We start from the raw sequence: 21,896 nt of genomic DNA on the forward strand, positions 1-21,896 counted from the left end.
AATGTACCATCACCATTTGTCAAGAGAAATCTCTCTCTTCCTGCCCCTGTCTTCCTCATACCTGCTCTTTCACCATCCTCCTCCTCCTCCTCTTCCTCCTCCTCCATCATAAAGAGGTGCGCTGTCGAGGCATGCGGCTGTAAGGAAACTAGGACACGTGGCTTCTTCTGTGTAGCTGGAGGAGGTGAAAACTATTTCTTTTTTTTTTCTTCTCTCTCTCCGCCACATTCTTTAAGGTGTGCAGAGACGGGTTGATACACGATTTTTTCCTTCGATGAACAAAAAGAGATCACTTTGAGAGATCCAGATTTGGACGAAAGGGAGAGGAACAAGATTTTTTAAAAGATTAACACGAGGAGAAGACGGGGAAAGATTTTTTAAAGGGCTCCACTGTGATGTTAGAAACAGGTGCTGCTGTTTAATATTTTAAACTACAGCTTGTGGCCCCCTATCACACCACTTGGTTTGTCGAGGAAACCCGCTATGACATTAAATATTACATCACCAGCAGCTCTTGTGGTGTAGGCATTGCTAAACTAACAGTAAAAGCACTTTCCTCTACACAGTGATCTGTCTGTCGTGGTTTTTTCCTCTTTAAAAAAAAAAAAAAAAGGGAAAACACATGGTTCAGCCTGTTTTCTAGTAGCGGCTCCCTGCTGTGTCTTGTGGTTTTTTATCTGGGATGTAGTTTGATCAATGAGGCTCTTTAAAAAACACAGCAGGCGAGTCCTACATAGAGAGAGAGATGCAGATTCACTCAGATCTACTTAAGCGCCGCAGAGAACGGCTACAAAGCAGAGACATGTAATGTAATTAGATTTTCGTAATGTGCAGTTGTCCCATGACCAGATGTGGGGGGGTAGAGGGAGGGGGGGTGGGGGGTTCGCACAGATTGGCTCGAGGTTTGTTCACTGTTGTCTAAGAACTCACGGCCAACTGCTTTGCACTGTCGTTGACCCTGTGAGAAGACATCGAAGGGAGTATTCGGGCAAGCTTAATTACACTCAGAGCTTTTCTAATTGCTCTGTCATTTTGTTGTTGCATGCTGCTGCTCAGCTTTCCCTGTATTGTAATTATCTGTCTTTTTTAACTGGTTGTACTACAGCGGGTTCAACCTTCTGTTCGGACCTAAAGACATGCTGTGATCTGTTGTAGAATGTCAATTATCACTCTGATTTACTGTAAAAACCAGTGTACGAGTCACACCGGTGTATAAGTCACAGTCTATTTTGGGGGCTGTCATGCTGGGAAAAAACACATTTTTAAAAGAAACATTATTAAAACACACATATTACACCTGAAACAGTGTGTCAGGTTAATGGTTAATGGTCCGGTAATGATTTGTTTAACTGAACTGGACCGGTAAATTAACTCAGACTGGGTTTGGGTTAGGTTATAAGTTTCAATTAAACCTAAAAGAGCACAGTAACTTTACATATTTAATACAGTGTGTAGCTGTGTGCTTACTCGAGTCCCAAAAACTCTTCATCAGAGCTGTCGCTGTACACAAATAGACTACTGCACCTGAGTTGCGCTTCAACATCAGTTTGGTCTGTAAATACTGAAACATCACAGCAACTAGTGTCTGAAATACTTCTGATCAACACAATCACTTTTCCGTCCAACACACAGCAGTAACGGGTCTATTTTTATTAGCTGCAGACACAGCTGGAGTGTGCAGCGCATTCTAGACACTGCTGTTTATAGGATTTTATATTTCATAAGTGTGGACTTTCACAATATGTTTAAAGTTATAGTTATCATTCTTAGTGTGGACGGCCCTTTACATACCTATAATCATATTCAGATCGAACCTCTCTTTGTATTTTACTCCTGTATAGGACACACCAGTGTATAAGACGCACCCCACTTTTAAATAAAACAAATCTCATTAAAGGTGCGTCTTAAACACCGGTTTTTACAGTCACTTCTTATTTTATACTCAGAAAGAACATCAGAAAGCAATTTAAAATGACAATCAATAATGTAAACATCAAATTCTCAATTTTAAGAAGCTTGAACTGTCAAATAATCTAAATCTAATTGTACTCATATAGTTTCTGGTCGGGGACGATCAGGGATAGGCTGTATGTGTTCAAAACACTCCAGGATGCATTTTAGTCTGGGTGGGCGGATGGAAATGGAGATTTTTTAGATCAATGACACAGACAGACACCCACATTTGCTGATTATGGCTTTATCATGAGTTACTTTTCCTCATGGTGGTCTTATCTTTCACCGTGTGCTGTTTTTTCCTCCACAATATTTTTCTGCAACTAAGCAACCAATGAGACAGTAGACAGTCTGCTTCCTGTTTACATCAGTACGCACATGCCCAGTGTACGTGAATGGATGGTCATGCGATATGAGTTTTCATGTGGGCAGAAATCAGTGTGTATCAGAGTTATTATAGTTTTGAAATTTGTATTAGTATTTAGTTTTTCAGTTAGTTTAACAAGCGTTTAAATAGTTTTAGTTTAAAAGGTGGGTTATGAAGAAGAAAACGATAAAATAGAATAAACACAATAGTCCAAGTAGTAAACAAGGCTAAAATTGTTGTAATTTTGTCCAGACTTTGGGAATAATTAAAAGGCTGCTATCAGAAGACCTGAGGGTTCTCGAGGGTTCATAGGATAAAAAAAGGAAATGTGATAAATAGGAAGGACTAAGACTATTAAGAGCTTTATAAACCAATAAAAAGACTCATTGTGTGACTTGGATAAAACCTTCATGATGACTTTATTGGTCGGACTTTTTAGTTAACAGCTATCGGTACAGCATGATGTCATCACTGATGTGTATTTTCCCAAGCAGTAGCTGTTCTTCAGGAATTTTGTGATGCTTCTTTCTGATTTTATGGTATCATAAAGTTGTGAAATTTGGGAAACACTGGTGATACAGAAGGAAAAAAGTTACTTGGAAATAAAGTATAAATCAAGCGTTATTTTTATCTTCAGTGGCTAAAAGTCGACTGCTGTATATTTACACTAACAATAGATAGATAGATGGATGCTTCTATGTGCAAAGGAAGTATGAGAGATGAATTACCTCCTCTCATTTCTTATCTGCCTCTTTTTTTTTTTTTGCCTTTCTAAATAAAGCCCAGTTAGATTTAAATATAACTGGCTCCATCAGAGAGATCGTCCTATATAAATGTCCAGCCGGTGACCCAGTTAACCCAATCAGGCCAGCGCCGCATAGACCTCCTTGAAATGTAGGCACTTCATCATTTGCCATTAAAATTATTTAAAGCTTTGTGAGAGACAGTTAAATGAAAGTACGGGCAATGTATCGTGTTGTAATAAAACACCAAATAAAGACAATAGTTTGATTTAATCCACTACTACTGCTCCATTTTATGCTCTTTTTTGTTTAAGTGGACTAAAAAGGTGCTAAATTTAGTGATGTTTGACACTTTTTAAGCTGTCTTTCAATGGAAATGTGTTTTATGAGGAAGAAGAAGGCAGAATATATGTATCTATAACCCCTGAATGCCATCAGGGTTAGTGCTACCGTAATGTCATACTCCCTCTTGTGTCATGTATTCATCTCATTTACAGTAATCCTTTAATTTGTGGGTTCTGCCTCGCTGTCCTGAAAGCAGCCCAGTATGTGTCACGTCTCACTGACTCACTCTTTTCCATTGCCCGCTCATTGATGACGTCCATTGTCGGTCTGTGACTTGACTGTTTGCCATTTAGCATTCCCGTTATTTATTAGTTTCCTCTATGTATTCCTTAACCCTCACATTCTGTTCATATTCTGATCTGTCGCAGTATTTCCTCATAATTAAGTCTCAAAAACAAACTTCTGAACCACAAATCATTCATAAATACATCATCAGTCACATATAGATGTGTGATTAATCCTTAATGAAGTTGTCAGAGAGCAGAAAGTGTTTATTTTTATAGTTTATTTTTATATCTTTTGTTATATCCTTAGTTCTTGTAATTTTCTTCATGTTTATACATTATCATCCTTTCATTTCACTTTAAACAGGGAACGTTTGAGGCGATATTAAGTCATCACGCTGTATCTAGACTGTCTTTTATGTACCTCCAGTCGCTCAGAGAGTCTCTTTCATCAGCCCTGTTGGCATTTGACTTCTTCCCCCACAACGTTTGACCCCGCAGTCATTATTAATGCATCGAGGAGAAGAATGTGGCTTTTCATGAGTTCTGAAGTGGGAAGAAATGGTTGTGGCCTAAAGGTCGGAGCTTGCCGTTGTAAGTTGAGTGGTATTAGTGTGTTTTTATTACTGATGGTTAAATTGATTCTTCTAGAGAGTGAGGAGGGGGGTTAGGGTTAGGGGTCCATTGGTCCATTTAATTATTGCAAGGTGTTCACAAGAATATGAGGAAAACCTTTTTATTTAAGCAAGAATAAATATTCTGATCAAAGCTTTATATATTCCACATTATTACCTCTAAGGTGACAAATGAGATGCTACTTTACATGAAAAATTGTGATATAGAGCAGCAACAATTAGTAAATTAATCAATTAGTAGAGTGACAGAAAGTTAATTGGCAACTACTTTGATAATTGATTCATCGTTTTGGGACATTTTTCAAGAAAGAGTGCTAAAATGATCAGGTTCCAGCTTCTTAAACGGGAATATTTTCTAGTTTCTACTCAGATAAAGCAACATAAATGAGTTGGCTTTAAGCCACCACACTGTTTACTCTGCTTTTCTTTTGCAAAGAGTCCTGCTTAAAGTTATCATACGTAAGACTTCAAACTAGACTGAGGTGTGTGTTTTGAAGAGGATGAGACCCTTAATGAATAGTTCAGCTCCTGCTAAAAACGTCCTGAACGATGAACACTGAAAAACTCATAACTGAGAGAAGCTGACTGCAATGACTCCCATGATCCCTAAACTACTTCATGATGTCCTCAAACAAGACCAAGAGACCCCTAGCTTCAAATAATTAGCTACATATTGTGCGTTTAATGATTTTTTTCAAACTGGCTGAATTTCAAGGTTTTGACTCCGTAGGGTTGCACTTTTGAAAAGCATTGATTTTTCATCTTTAGGGAGCTCTGGCCCAGAAACAAGACGAGCATTTAAGCTGCAATTAGACAACATGTCGCTGTCTCTAAGGACATTTCTTGATGTATTGTGTTTAAGCTTTGTGGCCTTAAGGCTGCCATGGTTCTTCCAATGAATAAAGTCTACTTAGATAATTACTGCTCCCCCCACTGAGCCTCCTTTCTATCTCTGTCAGTTACACCAGCAAAGCTCAGTGTCCTGTCCCTGTCTGCTGCATTAATAGACATATAGACTCATTCATGCCTCCTAAATGGAACGTCTAACACATTCGGACCGATGACCTTAAAGGACTTGTGTCTGCGTTTGAAGGAATAATACTCAGTTCTGTTTCTCCCGGCTGGGTTTTTGGTCTTAACCCATTGAGCGGGCCCAGCTGGGTCAGGCTGCACAACAGTGACGCTGTGTCTGTTGTAATGTGAACTGACAAGATGAGTGGGGAGGAGACTAATGAGTTTAACTCCTCAATACAGTGTTTGATGATTGTCTAAATTTGCTGGTCTGTTGTTTCCAGCCTCCAGTCTCAGTTATAGAGTATGTAGAAGAAAAAACTCATCTGATGAAGTTGTTTCTGCTGGATGTATCATCAGGTGTTAATGAAGTAAGATGGTATGATAATGGATTAAGGAAACTGTACAGCTGGCAACATCAAAATACATAAATTTGGCCTGTTACTACCTTTAATTCAAGTCTCAGGAGGTCCAATATTTGCTTTAGGAGAAATGTGTAAATATATGTGTCAAATTATCATTTTAAATAAAATATAGTGGTACTGCAGAGATGTCCTGGCCACATCGTATTCTACATACTTAAGAAAACATCTTTGTTGGGTACAGATCCCTGTGAAAATAAAATCATAATTGTTTTAATGTGTTTTTCAGTGAATTAATGAATTATAAATAGTGCAAATCATATCTGAATTAGATTTTAAAAAATTCTAAATTGTGCAGCCCTACTCTACTGGAATATCTTTGCATGATATACAGTTTTTAAAAAATCCTTATTTATTGTAAACTGGCTCTTAATGCGGCCCCTCAGTTCAGCCTCTGTCTGTCTTTTTAAGGCCCCCCTCCTTATTGAGCAAACTCTGTTCTGATTGGCCAGTTTTGTACTTAAACAAAACTTACTCGGTATTACTTTACTCAGTATATCAACTTCTCAAATACATCTGTACATTCTGGAGCAGAAATCTGATCCAAAATGTGCAAGTTTACGATACAAACAATCTGTAAAACAACGTTAGAAACAAAATCAGCTCAATGGAGAAACAGAGGTAATATTAAAAAACAGCCTTCAGTTGAAGCCTGGAAGTTTTGGGAACTTTGATCATGTTTAACACAGACATGCGACATAATAACCTGAACTGATCGTAGTTAATTTTAGTCGAAATAATAAACAACTGATGCAACCAAAGGTGAAAGAAAAGTAATCCTGTTATTAATATTAGCAGACCTTAGTAGAAAACCAGGCAGTGTCCCGTTTGTGTAATGTGCTGCTGGATGGGAAATGAACTGAATGTGCTCTGTCTGCCAAAGACGGATTACAACACTCTCTCTCTCTCTCTCTCTCTCTCTCTCTCTCTCTCTCTCTCTCTCTCTCTCTCTCTCTCTGTCAAGACGAGGGTTAAGACATATCAACTTTAGGTCCGACTTAACTAGTCTAAAAAGTTTAGCTGTGTGCTGAAGTTCAGTGATACTGAACAGAGTAAAAAGGCTGAGAAAGACGGGACTCTACAGGTGTATCAGGCTCCACATTGTTCTCTCTCACGGCCTCATCAGATTTCTAAACCACATTTCCCCCAATTCTCATTCAGCAGTTGTTTGGTGTGCTCTGTGTGTCGGTCTGTTTACATTCACCCATGCAGGAAGGTAACAATAAGGAGTGATTGAACTTTTTCCATACCCCCTTTTCTTGATTTTATTGCTTTTCTTGCTTTTTTTCCATTTTATATTTTTATTTAGAGAAATGTATCTCCTGACAGAAATACCAAAAAGAGAATAAATGCACATTTTCAGAAACAGAGAAATTATTGTGGAGGTTTTCCATGCCCCTTATTTTATATTAGGGAAATACTACAGTTACAACCTGCTATAAAAGGGCATTTGACCCTTTTATACACCCATTTTAGTTCAAGATCCAAATACCGCCCTATTTGAGCTCAGGTGGGCCCGACTAATAAAATCACTGCATAATAAGCTACAAATTAGGCCCCGACTGATACTGGATTTTAGGGGCTGATGCCGATAACTATATTAGGGAGCAAAAAATGATCCAATAATGTTATATGTACATAATATATACATTAACACACACATTACATTTTTTTGTAACGTTCCTTTAAATCTGGTAATCAAAGTTATGTTATTGAGGAATTGTATTTTACAGTTTGACAATAAACTTTATTGTACAAAATGACATCAGTGCTCTGAAACAGTAAAAACACAGCTGGGATTTTAATAATTATAAATAGCTATGAATTTAAAAAAAACACAGAACTAAGAAAAAGGATCAAATATACATAAAATGCTGCTTATAGAAAAAATATCGCCACAAATCGGACAACATATTCACCGATACGATACATCTGTGATAGGCAAATATCGGCTGATAATGTCGGCTAACTGATATATTGGTCCGGCTCTACTACAAATAATGTATAATATATGTTATAACTTTATTCTAATAAACCTATTTGTGAAACAGATGAACTGATGAACAACTTAAGAGAAATGAGTGCAGTTTCAACAATATTATGTCTCAGTGTGAGCCTGGACAAACCTTGTTCACAATAGATAAAAGTCCCAAACATGCACAAAAGTTTCACATCCTGGACTGTCAGTTTGGGGTTACCCTGATAAGAGTTACTGATAAAATGTGTCCAAGCCCACCAAGGCAAATTTGTCCTTTTTGAATCTGAATCACATTACAAGTCCGTTATCTGAAGTTAGATGTCAACAGGAAGATCAGGAGCCTTGACTGTGAATGGTGAGCAAAAAACAAGCGTGACGTTCCCTCCTCAGATAATTTCACGAATTAAGAGTCAGGTCAGGAAAAATGAATGCAATTGTTTTCATCATAAATGTTTATATTCCCATCACTTTTATTTTGTTAAACATCTCATGACTGCTCAGATTCAACTCGTGACTCCTTAAAGGTCACAACCCCACCAAAAAATTCTACCCATAATTGCTTCATATTGCACCAACAAGTCCTTCAGTCAGAACAGGAGATAAATGTCATATTTTTTTGGATTACACAGTCACTGCTCTTTTTGATTTTCTGGGTCAGCTCAGCCGCTCTGTCCAGCTCAGACGCTGAAGAGCAGCTGTACAGTAGTCAAATCCCCACACGCCAGATGAGATACATTTCAAAAAATTGCCCAATCTTGAAACTGATCCCACTGTCCACGAGCAAGGACTTTAACACCCAGCTGTTGTGTTTTCGTCAGGCTTTGTAGCCTAAAAATCAGGACGCCTTTAGAAAAAAAGGCCTTATTAGTAGAGCGCCACCATCCTCAAGATAGATAAATAAATAAACAAACAGTTTTAATAAAGACGAAAAGTACATTTTGACTTTCATAAAGCTCTCTCTGTGCATTACGTACTCTGTGGCACTGTATAAATAGATGAGCTGGCCTACAGGAGGATGTTGAGACTGGGTTTGGCATTAGCTCTGTAGCATGACAAGACAGATTTGGAGAGTTAGTATATCTCCGCCTCATATCTTCATTATCCTTTTTAGTTCTGAAGGCTCAACAAAAGCCGGATTTAGATAACAGGTGTCAAGATGTAAACATCTGTGGCGATACCGTCTGCTAAAGCCTCTTGTAGTTAGTTTTTGGTGATTTATTTCTTAGAGGTACACAACTGGTGAGCGGCAGATAAGATAATCTCATCTGAGTGGTAAGAAAACGTCTAAACTAGGGATGTGAATGAGGCCATTTTTTTAAGGGTCGACTAACCGTTGGGTATAACGGACGACTAACTGAATATTTGCTACCTGCCAACATTCGCGAGGCTAAATAGATAATCTGTCAAAAAATAACTTTAAATATTCATAACAAACAAGCTTTAACTGCACAAACTTGACTTTATTTAAATGATAATCATGTTAGCAATAAGAGCCGTAATGTTAGTTTTTTCTCTGAGACTTTTGTCACACTTTCGAGGAGCTGTTCCAATTGTTGACGTACTAGTTTGGTAATTATTAATTTGGTGATCCGTCTGGTCCGTCTCCCTTAGTAACCATCACAGCAGACAGCATCTTTTTCAGACGAGTCAGCAGTTTTTCCACGCTGGACTTTTTGTGTGGCTTCATCTGCATCATGTTCCCTCCAGTCAGCTAGCTAGCAGACTAACTTACTACCGAGTCAAAGTAGCCGAGGGCAGCAGTAAAAATTCACCCTGTGTCAGACTCTACTTTAAAATAAGGTAGAGGTGGTTTACAAAAAATTAGACATCCCCCTAGTGGCTGAAAGTGAAGATTGCTCTGCAGTAGTTGTTTAACCATTCATAGTAGAATACAGAGCTCAACTCTTCATTAAAGTTTTTCAATGACAAAAAAACAACAACAAAAAACCCAGAACGACCATTTCATTATTCAATTTTAATGACCCACCCTTGGTCTAAACCATCACACGTTTATTGACAAGTCTGCCAAATCTGCCAAGCTAATTTGCATATTTTATACAAGATAGACCTGCAGATCAGATGTTATTATCTAGATAATGTGTTCAGATATAGATCCTTTGTTAATACCAAATGTAAATTGGGCCTATAACGCTATAAAGATATCACTTTTTCTACCTGGCAACAGTGTTTTACAGCTCAGCATGTGTGTGTATTAGATAATAACAATAACAACTCCTCCACAGACAGCTACACACAGTCTTCCTAAGTCACATCTCATTGCATTATGTGTCCTGAGCAGTGACCTCACCCCCCCTCCCCCGTTTCCCTCTTACATAATCACACACACACACACACACACACACACACACACACACACACACACACACACACACACACACACACACACACACACACACACACACAGTACATATACACCAGCTGTCCTTAGTAGACCCCCCCCCTACGCTCTCCAGCCCCCAGCCAACCACCGCGCAGGAGAATTAGCGTCATTAGCTGCGACCAGTCAGGTAAATGGTATTAGAGGATTAATCATTGGGTCGAGGCTGTCAGCTGCCTGGCCGCTCTGTGTTCCCTCCAGGCTTTGTGGCCTTGAATAATACCGTCACTGCAGCACTGATCGTACACTGAAGGCTGAGTCACCTCCGAAAATATTATAGAGACATTTTATGCAGCTTATTATAAAAGCTTATGTCATTGTGGGCAAAGCTTCAAGCAGAGAAAGTGAAAATATTTCCTGGTCTGTGGTCACAAATGTCATTGAGGTGTCTGCAAACCAAGAGTTTTGTTTTTTCAGATGTCTGTCTTGTTTTAACCCTTACATACTGTTCAGAGTCAAATTTGACCCATTTTGATATTTGAGAGCAGTAAAAATGCCCTAAATACTGTTTCCTTATAGCCTTAAATTTGACAACTTCTCCTAATGTGACCCAGAATGTACAAAAATGGAAATATATCAGTGTCTTATGAACATTTGTATGCAGCTGATATACGTTTCTGTCGAGTGTTTGACCCATATTTCAGTTAAAACATTCATAAATTACTGTTGTATTCTTCACATATAATATAATTCATTGAACTCGTCATGTTCCCCTGTTTTATGTAACACAGGTGTGATTGTAAATGTTCGATTATCCATAAATAAAAAGCATAAAAACTGAAGAGTAAAAGTATCTCTGCTCTCTGAAAGCTTCCTTAAGGATTAATCACACATTTACCTGTGACTGATGAGGCATTCAATAATAATTTAAGAGACTTATAATGACGGGATACTGTAGATATGTCTGAATATGAACAGTATGTGAGGGTTAAAAAGAGCGAGTGTGTGTACAGTCTTCATATCTCGGTCTACGGGGAATAACGCTCGTCCCCCTGTGGAGAGACCAGAGCTGCATCCAGACAGCTGCTGCTCCAGACTCTCAGACATATGGTCATAAACTCTGGATTCACACACACACACACACACACACACACACACACACACACACACACACACACACACACACACACACACACACACACATCTGGAAACATTCATTTCCTCTAACATTTAGGCAGTGTCAACACTTATCACTTTTGTTTATTCAGGCATGCAATCCAGTCAACTTTTACACCCTCTCTACTGATAATGATATTATTAAAGCGATCAAACACTGTAGAAGATGTTGGGAAATGTGACGTATTGCTTTGTATCATGGAGGGAGAGACGTTATTAGTTTGTGTCAGGTTTTTTCCAAATATTAAAATGATATGTCACTGATGCAGATGAGTCTGCAGATGCTGAAAGAAAGTTAGGAGATACACTTAAAGATGCAGTGTGTACAATTTAATGGCATCTGGAACATGATTAGCAGAAATTAAATATAATGTGTGTAAGTATGTTTTAGTTAGTGTATAAGCAGCTTTTAAAGAAGAATCGTTGTGTTTTTCTTACCTTGGCTGGTCTTAATCCTAATCTGTTTTTAGGATTTATGCTTTTCCTGTAGGTCCCTAAATTAATGTTACTTGAGGAAACATGAGGAAAGATTATTTTAGGAAGGAAGGTAGAGCAGCAGACCAAAACAGCCCTACATTAAAACGGTTTGTGGTGGCATATTGTTCAAGTTACTGCTGAGACAGTGAAGTATGATCCAGGAAGTCCAGTTGGACCAACATATTGATACATTTAAAGGCTTATCAGATAGCGAAAAACAGCTCAGAGGTTTAACAGCAATGTGGACTTAAATATTAGGAGTTATAATGGCAAACACTGTTTTATCACAAAGTAAAGAGTAGAAATACAACATCTTGTTACAAAATAATCCTGCCTTTCTGGATGCATCCAAAGTTGCACCTTGTTCAACTTCCTGCCAGAAGACTACATTATTTTTGCCAAAAACCTTTGTATTGGTCGACCCTGCTGGCCGAACTGACTGCCCCCATTTAAATCAATGACAGTGCTCAGGACAGTCTGACATTAGCTGGATGCACAGTGCAGCCAAAAAAAAACGTGAACCTGGCTCAGCCGCAACTTGGCATCATCCAGCAAGATCCAGCCGTGATGGCTAATTAAACACGAGAGATTAGCTTGTATTGTAAATGCTGTGATTGTTGCAAAATATAAAGTAATTTTCCACCTCTGATATCCTCTCACAGTGTTATCAACTGCTGTGCACTGTTTTAGCATCTGATAAGCCTTTAAACTAAACTAATGGATCTATTATTCCAATTTGACTTCCTGGATTGTATTTCAGTGTCTGACCAGCACCTGAAACGACGACATGCCCCTGAATTTTATCAATGCAGGCCTGTTTTCAGTCCAAACACAGAGAGCTGCAGCATGGTGCACTATTACAGGTAGATTGATGAAGAACTGAGGGCCGGACCAGTTAATGAGGCTCATTTTGATAAACTTGTGCTTAAAGATGATTTTTTTCCCTCTACATCTTCATACAGCTTCTCTCTCATCATTATCCTCCTCCTCTTTTTTACACTTTCTCTGCTACTTTCTCTCCCTCCTGCTGTTTCTTACATTTGACCCATTTGCAGCGCGTGTAGAGACACACAAGTAGATCAGAGCTAGATTCAGATTCAGAACGAGACCAGGATCCCTCTGTGGACCTGCGGCTCTGACAGACAGCAGGGGATGCTACGCTGAAGGCGGGATTATACGAAAAGGAGGGCATCGTACATCGCTCCTCTCTGATCTGTAACTGTTCCGTTAAACCTTTTTCTTTTTACTTTTCTAGCTCCGGTCGGATCATCACGTGTTACATCACACAGCTACAGAGAGTAGAGTTGTTACTGCTGTATCAAACACGCTCTATTAAACTATCTATTAAACTTGGCTAAATGTAATCGATGTTACGATTTTTTCTCATCACGTCTTCAAACTCCAACATTAATCATTACATCGACACCTTTCTCAGTAAGTGTTTGCACATTTGTGGTAAATATTATATGTAGATTATATGTAGATTGTCATTGACAGTCATTTCTCAGTGACTGCAGTCTTCAATTTGCTTGTTTTGAACCATCCAACAGGACAAAACTTAACATTTTTTAATTTACTGTCACAGAAAAGCAGCAAATCTTCACATTTAACAAGCTGAAACAAGAGAATATTTTTAGCCTTTTTGCTTGACACAAATAAAGAGATTATATATATACTACAACTTTAACTATACAGATATAACTATAAGTGTAACACAATATGGGACCTTTAAGTTATTACAAGGTGCACCAAAAGATAATACTAGTCAAAAAGTAATGTAAGTTTTGTTTCCAGGTTAAATTCTCAGACACACTTTTGTATATATTTCTAATATTAGTATTTATCTGATTTTTTTCAGTCTTAAAGAATCAAAACTGAGTTGGATTGAAACTTTATGAATCAAAATGTAATCAAGTACAGAGATCACTGCTCATATCCAGCCTGAGTTGCAACTCTAAATCAATTATATTCAACACCATCCATAATTTATTTAAAGTGTCCTAATGTTGGGTAATGCACAAGCCTGATTTTAAATGCTTTTACAGTCAATCTAGAGGCTAAATTAAACTTAACCTTTTTTCAGTTGTATCTTTTCTTTCCTCTTATTCCTCCTTTTTATGAAGTATAAAATGTCCCTCTTGTTGCACTTTTCTCCTCCTCCTCCTTTTTTCCGGCCTCCATCACACCAGCTGTGCATGAATTAACACGTGAAATAAATGGGATGTTGTCCAAAAATAGAAATAGTTCACTTGTGTGTTGTGAGAGCTTTAGTTGTTAAGAGTCCTCATTTAAATATCGGATGCAGCAGCCCTGATAAGTGCTCTTGTTTTATTTTGGGATGGGTCGGTGCTGCTGAGCTTCATGAGGTCAGTCTGGGAACAAAAACTCACCTCGGGCGATTCGCTGCTACTGCCTCTGTTTTTCTCTCTCTGTTGCATTGTCTGCTCTTTTTTCTCCTGTTGAATGTGATTGCACCGCTGTTGCGTAATAGGTTGGGGTGGTGTCAGTGGTTTGTTTTGTTTTGTGTTGTGTTTTTTAGAGGCTTTTTTTGTGTGTTGTCTTGCACGGTGCTTGTCCCACTCATGGCTATTCTTTCCTGTTATTCATTTGAGTCAGATTTAAACTAGAATAGACATCTGTTTTAACATCTGCTCAAGGTTTTTCATGGTCTTTTTTTTACTTTTTGGGGGTTAAGTCACTACACTGAACATTTCTTTTCCTCTCTCCCAGAAAATGTTAAGATTTGGATATTTATTGGCAAAAATTGACAAGAAATCACAAAAAAAAAACAAAAAAAAACAATAGATCTGCAAACTAACACATAAAAAATAGAAATCATACAGCAATAAATAAAAAATAAAAACTCACTTCACCTAATCTAACTCTTTACTCAAGATGTGTTCAAGCTCAAGTTTTTTTTTTTGCAAATATCTGCAAGCTAACACATAAAAAAATAGCAATCATACAGCAATAAATTTAAAAAAAAACTGCTTTTATCCTCCCTTCACCTAATCTAACTCTTACCTCAAGGTGTGTTCAAGCATCTGTGACGTAATCAAGCTTTTTATTTATTTGTTTTCTTTCATGTTTGGAAACCACGCTGATATGATTTCCTTTTTTCCTGTTTCAGTCAGGTGCTGCGTCACACCTCACTGCTGGTTTCACCGGTAATTTGTCCCACATTCAGCTGTTTAGTGTAGCTGCTAACCTTTAACATACTAACAACAACTTTAGCTTCTTCATCACAAGCTGTCAATCAAACCGTATCAGATTAAAAAAGAAAAGAAAGAAATATTAACAATATTCAGTTTTTGAAGCTACATTCTTGTAGGTTTTCTGTAAAATTCAACATGAAACTGCTTTGAACAAATATTAACTGTATAAATCTTAAATATTACTTTGAGGCTTTTGTTCAAACATGAATAAAAGCGTTTGTTTGGCTTTCTGTGCTGTGATGATATCAGTTTCTTGTTGTCCGTCATGCTACAGCAGCTCGACACAGCTGCCAATATTATGATAGTTGTCTTTGGCGGATAAATTGTGATGTATAACAGTAAAAGGTGTACACTCACTCACTCTCACACACACAAACACACACACACTGCCTGCATCAGTATCAACTGTTGTACCCTATAGCAATGTCATCCACATCTAAAATTGGTAAGAAAAGTTGCTTTTTTCTCACTTTATTCTAGTAAATCTCCCATATCACATGTGAAAGAAAGATATATGAATTTCTGCCTCTGTCAGCTACAGTAGGGTTATAGAAAGAAAAAGAAGAAGGGAATATAATGGACATTTCTGTCTTATATTGTGCAATATGTAACACATGTTGACCTCAAGTCATGTCTCAGCCCCAGTTGAAAGGACAAGGAAGTGGAAGAGAAGTGTGCGTGCGTGCGTGTCAAAATCTGGGTTAGTTAAGTAGTGATTATGGTTAAGGGAAGTCTCCAGAAAATGAATGTAAGTCTATGTAGTGTCCCCATAAGTGACCTAAGTAAACATGGGTGTGTGTGTGTTTTTGTGTACGTGTTTGTTTGTATATGTGTGAACATGCACACGTGTGTTTATTAGTCAAACCCACACACTTAAAGGTCGTTATCAAAGTTTGTGTGTGTGTGTGTTTGTGTGTGTGTGTGTGTATATTTCTGAGTGTGTGTATGTTTTGTTTGTGTAGCTCAGCTCTCTGTGGTATGCAGCTGAGCAGGTTCGTCTGTGTCGAGGACAGAGAGAGGAGGAGGTGAGGAGGTAAAAGTGTTTAGTCCCGCCTCTATCACTGGCATTTCCCTCAAAGACTTGACAAACTTTGTTGTCAGGCTGCCACCTAAAGGGCGTCGCTGCCTTCACCTTCTGTGACTTTCTCTCTGCTGCTTCTGCCTCTATTTATAGTTGGACAGCGAATTAACTGCATTGATCTGCTACTCCTTTTTGTTAGGTGTCAGCTGATAAAGGCTAGACAGCTCAATAATGCTGAATATGACTGTGCAGTAATCATCAAAAATGCAGAAAGTAAGTAAAGTTTATTTATGTCACAGTCACAAAGTGCTTCAGATTCAAGATGAATAAAATAATCTACGATCATATAAAATCAGCCAAACAGCCAAAATCTTTAAATGTTCTGTCTGAACAAGTAAAGTAAGTCAAATAAAATATATTTATATTGCACTTTTCACAGACAAAATATGTCACAAAGTGCTTTACAAGAGAAAACATAAGAAGGTAATACAACAGTCCACACACACACACAATGTTACTATATATACATACATACATACATACATACATACATACACACATTCATAAAAACAGAAACAACAATAATACATAGGAATAATAATAATAATTAAAAAAATAAATACAAATAAAGATGAAGTGTTGAGAGCCTGAAGTTAAAAGGTCTAAACAGATGTGTTTTGAGTTGTTTTATAAATGTATCAAATGAATTAGACAGCCAAAAACCAACAAGAATTCAGTTTCTAATGATGCAAAACAGCTAAAAAAGAAGCAAATCCTCTCATTAAAGAAGCTGCAAACAGCAAATATTTGGCATTTCTATTTCTTATAAGTTTAATTGATTATCAAAATGGTCATTTCCTGTCAGTTAACTAATCAATGAATCAACTAATAATGTAAGCATGAAGAACACATGTAGAGTGCAGGTGTTGGCTCTGCATGTTTCTAAATTTAGATGTTCCCAATAGCTTGTTATTATTGAGTGTGCACATGACTATCAGAGGTGTTAACATCCTTACTGGCAACTCTCTCTCTCATTATAGTAGACTGAGCAGCTTTTAGTTGATGTTATATATTAGATAGTGAGCCATCTGAAGACCACAAGTGTAACCCGATGACCCAACGATCCACCGAAACAACCACTGAAACCACAACTGAAACAAACCAGCAGACGAAGCCGCCCGGCAGTCTCACAGCAGACATAACTTATGTCTAACACGAGCAACAACTTTGCATAAAATGAACACTGTGTTCTGAATCTCTCGCCAGCCCGGTTTAAATATAAACTACTACTACACCATTTCTGTCTAATATTTAGCTGAGATGCATTAGCTTGAGCCTGAAGCCTGAAGCCTTTCTCTCTATATCTGCTTCTCTCAGTGTCTCTCTCTCTCTGTGGCTGTGATGTGGTTTATCTGCAGCTGAAGAACACTGGACCGGTTCATTATTATTCCACTGCAGAGCTGCAGGCGTTGCAGATAACACGGCGCAGGTCTCTTATTTGGAATTGGCAGCGTCACTCTCCGTGCCTTCCCATTCTCTACCCATTAACCCCTCTCTCCGGCCTGAAAATGGGGGAATTATGAGTATGCTAAGCTGCAATCAGAGCTGTTAATTGGCTGCTGTAGTGCAGTGTGGCCTTCAGTGTTTCTGTCACTAGTCTGGACAGTCTGTGTTGCTTTAGTTGCAGCAGACTTTTTGTTTGTGTAATTTCAGGCTCTAATGATCAGTGCTGTGAGGAGTCAGAGTGTGTGCTGTAAGAGTATCTGTAGAAAGTATAAACCATATTCAATATTCAGGTTGTTTAAGGTATCACTGTTAGAGGTTCGTCCACAACTGCAAAGGAAATGTTAGTTGTGGAACTGTGTTAAACCCATCCTATTTTTTTTTAACTCTAATAATCAAAACAAAGCCAAAAATTTACTGTTTTTTGATTTTTGTATTGCCTAGTTGCCATAAACATGTCAGAAAATCCTAAATTGACAATGATCTCCTTAAAGAGTTTAAATTACCAACAACATAAAACCCAAGTATATTCAATTTATCATATCATATCATCAGCTTGACTTCAAAATCAATTAGGCTTAATTGTTTCTTTCATCATATTGAAGTCTCACGCATTATTTAATGACACTACAGCTTTGTACAGTTATATTACAACTCTCTTTTTGTTATCACTTTGGTGTTGCAAACATCTGATGTAAATCTGGAGCTCTTGTACTTTTTGAACAATTCCTAACGGTAGTTGCACCATTTTATTTTGGTGCAATATCAAGTCGTAATTGTTGCCTAACTGTCTTCCTAATTCTTCCTGAATAGACCCTCAGAGTGTGAAAGTGAACTGCTGAATGTTTTTATGAAGTTTTAAAAGAAGTGTAACCCTCCTGTTGTCAACCGTGCAACAGGGTTCGAAATTGACCCGGTCTGGTTTGACTGTTTATAAAGCAGAAAGGTATAAATTATCACCCAATTCTGTGTTAAACCTTTTTAGCCAATTTCTTTCCCAACCACAGGTTTTACACGTTTTTGGAAATTATAGTCAATAGGCCTCATTTAAATGAAACTATACCTAATTTTTGAGTTAACACCTGTTGTCCTCCTCTGTTAAAATTGACCCGAGGACAACAGAAAGGCTAAACAAGCTACGCTACCAACACTTTACCAGGCAATCACGCAGATCAGCACTGCACAAAAGCTCCCAAATGCTATTAATTACCCAAATTAGTGGATATTTGGTGTTATTTTTGGCAATTTTTGTTGTCCTCCTGGGTCAAAATTGACCTGAAGATAAGAGGTCAGTAGCACACATGGCAGGATTTTTGAGTGTTGTGATTGGATGTTTCTTTTCACAACGCTCCTCAGGAGTTGTAGCTGACATCTCTCATTCATTTTTCATGTACACAAGCTTGTACGTTTTAGTTTTTATCAAAGAGCCAGTTGGTTTTTTTTTATATGCTTGATTCCAGTGAGAAGAATTTCATACCTGATCAAACCTGTGACGTGCTTCAACTGTCAGTCACAGATCAAATAAATAAGACTTCAAGCTTCTGAAACCTTGGATATTATAAATAATTCCTCCTCCCGCTTCTGAGACTCCGTAGTACACAGCAGCACTTGTCCACCTGACAACCTTTTACTTAAAGCGCAGTATGTTTTCAAAGAGAGCAGCTTTTGTCGGGTGGAAGAGGTCAACCTCGTAATTTTCCCGCTGCGGTTCAGCGGTTTTTTTTAGAGCTCAGTATTGATTAGCTGGTCAGTCTGTTCACAGCAGATGTCCGGCACCAGCTGCTCAGGAATATACACGCTGCTATAATGGAGTTAAGACACTCTCTGTGCATTTTTAATGAGCCGACCTGGTGGGTGCAGCCTTTTAGTTACATAAGGAGTGCTGTTATTTGACAAAGAGCATAATGTTGATGTTATTGGACCTTTCAGCTTAAAACCAATGACATAAGAGCTCTAAAATCAGTCTGATAATAAAGTTGTTTCTTGAAATTGCTGTTCAGTCGCCATGAGAGGATATTAAGCTGCATCTATACTTTAAAAAAATATACTTACTTCTTAAACTTGTTTTTATTTTTAAATCTACATCTTCTCCTCCCTTTTATTGAAATTGGTTAATCAGGTGATAGAGAGCAGACATGAGCAGGTGGTTTTATTAGACTGATGACACAGTTTCAGTGCTGCACAGGTTCGCTTGGAAATGGGAAGTTTGGCACACACACACACACACAGGTATACAATCAGGTGCTTAACAAACATAGAAAGCATTAAATCCACATGATGCTGTGACAGAAAAATTCACCGAAAATCCTCCTCTTTAAAACTTATTTTGTATAGCGTGTCAGTTACCTCGAAATTTCCTTCCACTTAAGAGAGAATTCAATTTCACAAACAAGCCTCTGGGTGGGAGATGTGGTTTTTGTGGCCGAAACTGAAGTAGGATATTATCCAACTGGCATCTCGACGGTTGATTGACTACCAGGACTTCCCCCTTTGACACATACATCCAGCAATAAATCACATGTTAGCTCGGTGTTTTATACAGGAAGACCACAGAGCTGAACGGCGCGTGCAGTGCAGTAGAAAGAATACAGGCAGCTCAACTCATATTAAAACATTACTTGGCGGGGAGGATGATGGCGATGCCTCGTTTGAGAAGTTTCCTTCGAGCGCTATCGTTACACGAAGACGACGATGTGTTTACTAGTTGCTCGCCACTGGAGGTAAAATGTTATATATGCTTTTACTTAAATATCTAAAGCTGCACAATAGAGCTTTCTAGTAAAACTGCATTTTACTTTGGATGTCTTCAGATTTCCAAACTAGTAACTGTCTTTCAAAAGCTGATTTCTCAAGTAAAAAACAAAAAAACTGGTAGAAGAAGGTACTCTTAAGTTGGTAGAAATGTGTGTTTTATGTGTAATACATGCACTCTGTACCTTGCCTCTGTCGTGCTGCGATACCATATTGAACGGCGCACTTCTAGTCCACTGAATATTCGATTCACCCGAGTAACCTCCAGCTGTTTGCTCGACTCCTGCATATTTCATCCCCTATTGATCCCGGCGCAATAAAAACATCACAGAGCCAGTGTTAGGAGCCATGGGGCATCGGCTTTATTTATGACTCACTCTCTTTCCCCCCCCCCCCCTCTCTCTCTCTCTTTCTTTGCCCTGTCGCTTCACAGCCACGCAGCTTCTTTTGTAATGTCAGCATGAAATAATCATGACGAGCAGCCGATCGACTGGATCAGCCGTGCGTTGGGGGAGTTTTTTTAGAAGGATGCCCTGTCATCAGAGAGGAGCTGTGGAGATGATGTTGTAGTTAAACTGAATACAGGAAGGGTCTATAAATATGTCAGCTTGCCAATAGTGCTATAGTTCATCCTCATGCTAGACTCTTTATTAACTTGCAGTATTTTAAAGAAAATATCGACACCTGCAAATTGTAGTTGGTCACCTGCGAAATTGCTGAAGGAGACGTTCCAATCTCACCAGCAACTGCATAAAGGCGTCTAGTTTGTGCTCTCCATCTATTTCTGCAGATTTTTCTTTGACCTGCTTTCCTTTTGCTTTTTTTATGAGTTAAAATAAAAATAGAAACTTAAAATATAATGTGGATAGTCGAGAATCTGAAATGAGTTTTTTTTTTTTTTTTAAAGGATATTGATAAAGTAGTTTGCTGTCAATCTATACTGAGGATATATTGTTATCATCACCTATCATTGAGATTAAAGTCAATTAATTAGACGGTTGATCGGAAATAAAACAATTTTAAGCAAAAAATGCCAAATATTTATATTTCTTTGGTACCAGCTTCTCAAATGTGTTGTTTTTTTCTTGTCTTACGTTGTACTAAACTGAATATTTTTAGAAATGTGAAGATCTAAAGGGTTTGGGGGAAATCTTAATGGTCTTTTTTCTTACTTCTTAAAGATCAAACAATGGCTGGTGATTTTAAGATTTGTTTCTTATCGTCAAACAAATTTCATTTGCAGAACCAAACCAACGATAAATTAATCTACTTACAAGTATTTTGTATGTGTGTATCCAAAGCCTGATATATCGTGTTGATCCGTGCCGTAAACCTTTGTTGTTGTCCAAAAACTATTAAAGACACATCTGTGGTCAGAGAGCGATGATCTTATCACTGTTCCTAAACAAATGATTGTGGTCACTGCCTTCAGGGTGAAAGAACTACCAGTGCAGCGGTGTGACTCATTTACATGTTTGTCTTCATGTATGATCTGTTTTTTCATCATGACTAACTTTGCATCTACAAATGTAGCACCCAAAATTTGAAAAGCAGTTGTAAAACAAGCACTTGCGTAATTTGATGTACGAATTAAAAGAGGAACTTTATTTTGTGCATTTTCCAGAATACTTGTATATTGTTCAGCTTTTTTTTGTCTGTGGGAAATATGTGTGCAGTGTTCACAGCTGTAAGGATGAGCTCGGACAAACTGTCCACTCAATGTTCAGGATGCATCTT

At 38.0% G+C, this 21,896-nt stretch overlaps 1 protein-coding gene across 1 annotated transcript in view; it reads left to right on the forward strand.

The window, feature by feature from the left end:
• LOC133990405 (rho GTPase-activating protein 12-like) overlaps nucleotides 1-21,896 on the forward strand; it is a 65,021-nt gene that overhangs the window by 20,559 nt on the left and 22,566 nt on the right. The window lies entirely within an intron of this gene.

The sequence above is a fragment of the Scomber scombrus genome, chromosome 11, assembly GCF_963691925.1.
Source record: "Scomber scombrus chromosome 11, fScoSco1.1, whole genome shotgun sequence".
In the NCBI taxonomy this organism is placed as follows: Eukaryota; Metazoa; Chordata; class Actinopteri; order Scombriformes; family Scombridae; genus Scomber; species Scomber scombrus.